Source organism: Euphorbia lathyris, chromosome 2 (genome assembly GCF_963576675.1).
Source record: "Euphorbia lathyris chromosome 2, ddEupLath1.1, whole genome shotgun sequence".
NCBI classification, from domain to species: domain Eukaryota; kingdom Viridiplantae; phylum Streptophyta; class Magnoliopsida; order Malpighiales; family Euphorbiaceae; genus Euphorbia; species Euphorbia lathyris.
Genome location: NC_088911.1, coordinates 17,057,507 through 17,061,708, shown reverse-complemented (window position 1 = coordinate 17,061,708; position 4,202 = coordinate 17,057,507). Strand labels below are relative to the sequence as shown.

The 4,202-nt window shown below is 31.7% G+C and overlaps 1 long non-coding RNA gene across 8 annotated transcripts; it reads right to left on the bottom strand.

The window, feature by feature from the left end:
- Positions 1-257: 257 nt before the first annotated feature.
- LOC136216966 (uncharacterized) lies at positions 258-2,339 on the bottom strand. 8 transcript variants are annotated; one of them, XR_010683415.1, is made up of 7 exons: positions 2,169-2,334; positions 1,956-2,060; positions 1,825-1,878; positions 1,684-1,717; positions 1,545-1,590; positions 1,351-1,388; positions 260-546 (listed from the first exon to the last, which is right to left on the bottom strand). It is a non-coding gene; the product is annotated as an uncharacterized lncRNA (long non-coding RNA). The 8 variants fall into 8 exon arrangements; XR_010683414.1 differs by lacking the exon at positions 260-546 and adding an exon at positions 697-1,113 and having other exon boundaries at positions 1,351-1,391; XR_010683411.1 differs by lacking the exon at positions 260-546 and adding an exon at positions 697-1,113 and having other exon boundaries at positions 2,169-2,333.
- Between the last annotated feature and the right edge of the window lie 1,863 nt (positions 2,340-4,202).

Genomic DNA, 4,202 nt, shown 5'->3' with positions numbered 1-4,202 from the left:
ATGTTTATTTCAGATCTCGTCTTGGTGTTTGCAGGTTTGAATCAAAGGGGGCTGTTGAGAATTGATTTGATTTGATTCAAACTGACTTGGTCCTTGTTATCAATTGTTATCTGAGATTTGATTTTCCTTGATTTACTGAATTATAGTGCTGCTAGAATATCTTAGTTAGTTGAGTTTTTTTAGCTAATCAGTTTCTTTGTAAGCTCTATATATGAGCATCGTATTTCTCCTCTTTTATTCACATCAAATAAAGATCAAAAGTTTCTCATAATCCTCTCAATTTCCTTTATCATTTGTTCTGTGTCTATTTCCAATTTCTATCATTTTCTGTTAAATGTCCATTCCATTTCAAGTCATAACAAAATTGACGAAATAGAAACAAAAATCTTGTTTAAAAAAAAGGGAAAATCTAAATGCAAATGAGAATCATTTTTCTTATCAGAAGAAGAGAAACGGAGGGCCTTTTACTTTAAATAAAAGAAAAACATTTGCCAGAGGCACCAGAGGCTAAACCCATACCATCAGCACCAGAGGCAAGTTGCTCTCCTGCATAACACAAAAATGATATTGTAAATGAACAAATAGGAAAAAACTAAAAATGATAACAGAAAATTATCCATTGAGAAAGCAATAAGAGCAGCGACACTCATGAATGATATATAATAATGGGAAGGAAATCAAAATTAAGCTTAACAGTAGGTAAAATACAGGACTAAAATATATGTGAATATAAATATACTTGCAGCTGGAAGCTCATTACAGTTCCACACATGGTTAAAATTCCATTTTCAATGTTAGAGGACGCCTTGTCAAATTTAAATTATCTTTCACATAGTGGGTATAGTAAAAGGGGTAAGATAAGGATAAAAAACACTATAACCTAACCACAATACAAAATGCATATTGCCTTTGACCAACAGGAGAATGGACCTGCTAGTGATGGCTAAAAAAGTTTAAATGATAATAAAAAAATCCATAAATCAACTCTCTCAAGTGACATTTGTCTCTTCCTTCAAATTCTTGACTCAACGAACATGGAAGACAAAAGAAACAGGTTCTAGCAAGAATCACCACACCACAAGTTAATCTTCTATCAAACAAAGGACAATCCAGCTGTACAAAAGTTAAAGACAGCAAAAATATCAAAACCCAATCATACATCCATACATGATAACTAAATGAACAACTTGAAATCGAATGGACATTTAACAGAAAAAAGAAAAAGATATACTGTAGGAAGTTATTATCCATATTTAATTTCTAGTCATAACAAAATTGACAAAATAGAAACAAAAATCTTCTTTAAAAAAAAGGGAAAATCTAAATGCAAATGAGAATCATTTTTCTTACCAGAAGGAGCATTCACCGTAGAACTATGGTAGGATAGGCTACTTTGATACAAATAGAAAACAAAAAAATTATTATATATAGTATATGATTATATATGTAGACTATCACCAAAAACAAAATTAGATATGTTATATTTATACAGCAAAGCAAAAGTATACATTTCAAACAGGTAAATATGATAATAACAAAGATACCTTTGCTAAAATAAATCAAATACAGAAGCCAAAAAACTCCAAATACCTGTGTAAAGAAAACGTAATTAGGATCTGCACATAAAAGAAGACTAACAAATCTATTATAGAAGCAAAAAAAACTCCAAGAAATTTCAGTTACATAGTCTTCCACCGGAGAAAACCAGCACAGATCTCTGTAGAAGAGAGACAAAACCATTTTCAGAGCATAAAAAACGCAAATAAAGAAAAGATATGCAGAGAAAGTAAATAAATGTTACAGCAACTGGCGATGGGATCAAACCTTTGTAGAAGAGTGAGAGAGAACCATTTTCAGAATACAATAAACTCAAACAAACTGCGGAACGAAAGTACAAAAATTAGAAAAAAATAAATTGCATGTGGATCTAACAACCATACAGTAAAAAAACCAACCTAATATTAAGAAACGACATAGGAACGGCTAGGGTTGGTAGAGGACGATCGGCAGAGTAGCCCAGATTCAACAATCCAGAGTTCTCAAGCTTCAGTTCGTAATTCCTGCAAAAGGAACGGAAAATAAGGCAAATAAGTTGTTTTTTACACATTAAATCAAAGATTATTACTTCAAAAAAAAAATCAAAGATTATTAATTGAAATCGGTCTTACCAGTCCGGCAACGGCAGAAGTCATGGGAGGCGCAAATAGAGAGGAAAAGAAAGAAAAAAATAATAATTGATCATGAAATCGCTAAGAAGAGGAAAGAGGCGCAGATCCACAGGAGAAGAGGAGGAAGAAAGAGAGGGAATGAAAGAGTAGATGGAGAGTTGGAGTAACCCTAATGAACCAGGTGAGAAAAGTCGAAAGTGACCATTGTGTAAACGACGTCGTTTTTCTGTGAGTGTGTTAAATACTCAAATGCCCACACCATGTGTTGTTGGATGGATGCAATTGAAGGGTAAATTTGGAAAAATTGGTAAAATTTGAAATCAATTGGAATTTACTTTTCGTCAAGTGATTCATCTTTATATAATAGTATTGATATGAAGTAAAATTAATAATTAAATTAATAAATATTATTGAAAATTTTGAAAAAATATAAATTAAATTAATTGGTATATATTAGAAAACGTAATATATAATATTTAAGATAAAATCTCACTTTTATTAATAAAAAGCTAAAAATAATTTCATTGTTTAAATATGTTTTTATGTATTATAAAAACTTAAATTATAGAATGTCTATATGTCTTTTTTTAGAATGTAATTAAGAATATGAATTATTAAAAAAAAATACTCATAAAATATCAATGTTCTTGTTTGTTATTTTACACAAACAGCTATTAACTATCAACTAAGTTTTACCAAACAAGTTTACACAAACAGCTAGTCAAATCAGCTAAAAAAAAGGTAATAAGCTAACAATTATTTGTCAAATAGGACCATTTATATATATATATATATATATATATATATATATATATATATTATTAAACTAGACTCTTTCATTACGTATTTTTCCAAAAATGCCATTTAGTATATGTTCTAGCCTGAACTAAACAATAAATTTGTAAGATGGGAGATCAATCGTTGAACTTCTGAAGGAAGACGGTCCTTCCAATCAGGATGATGGCAGTCGACGTTCCTTAAGGATCGAACGTCCTGGATGAAGGTTGAACGTCCCTGGATGAAGGTTGAACGTCTTTGGCGAAGGTTGAACGTCCCTGGCGAAGGTTGATCTTCCTTGAGGATTAAACCTGTTACAGTGTGGGAAGCGGTTTTCCCACAAACGCTCCGATGCTTAAGTCAGATACCGTAAAATATAGTATTCTTTTCTCCTTCTAAAAGCCAACCCTTTCCTCTTTAGCTTTAAACCTATTTATAGGAATAAGGGAGGAAGTTACATGTGAGTTATCGGTAAAAGATCGTGCTGAACGTGGGTACAATTATCTAGGAAGATAATGGAGTACGTGGGTTGTGGTTATATCAATTGCTCCCCACTGTTATTTTCGGATTATTTTCCAAAATAGGAGTGAGAAAAATAAATATTCTTCACCGCTCGAGAAATGATTTAAAAAATGGTAGCACGAATCTTCCTGTCAGGATTACCAATTTCGTACGAGAAAAAAAACGGAATTAGAAGCAGGAATGAAGAAAAATCGGGTTCTCTCCCGATGAGATAGAAAAAATCGGTTTTTCCTTCCGTTACTGCGTTTTTATAGGATACGGCTTGGCTTGATTATCCTGACAAGGATAACCTTAATAATTTCTATCTTCACTAAAAATAATGATATGTTCAGAACCCTATCTCGTGAGATAAATTAGAATTATAACGAACATTAGAATCCTCTCCGTCTAGGATTCTACGGGATAATCTAGAATATTAGTAGGAAACAAAATCCCATTCTGTTTTGGATTAGGATAAATAATAATAATAAATATAAGAATCCTATTCCGTTTAGGATTAGGATAAATAATAATAATAAATAATATAACAATCCTATTCCGTTTAGGATTCCATAAGATATCCTCAGTATTTAAGGATGTTAGCATATGATTTCTTTTTTACCTCAAGTGTACTGATTTTCTTTCCTCTGTGCTTAGTCTTGGACTTCTTTGGCTTCGGGAAAAACTCCGTTTTCAGGTTAGCTTCTCCCTTGATTCCGAAGTTTTATATCTGTGGAATGCAAAATTATGTTATAT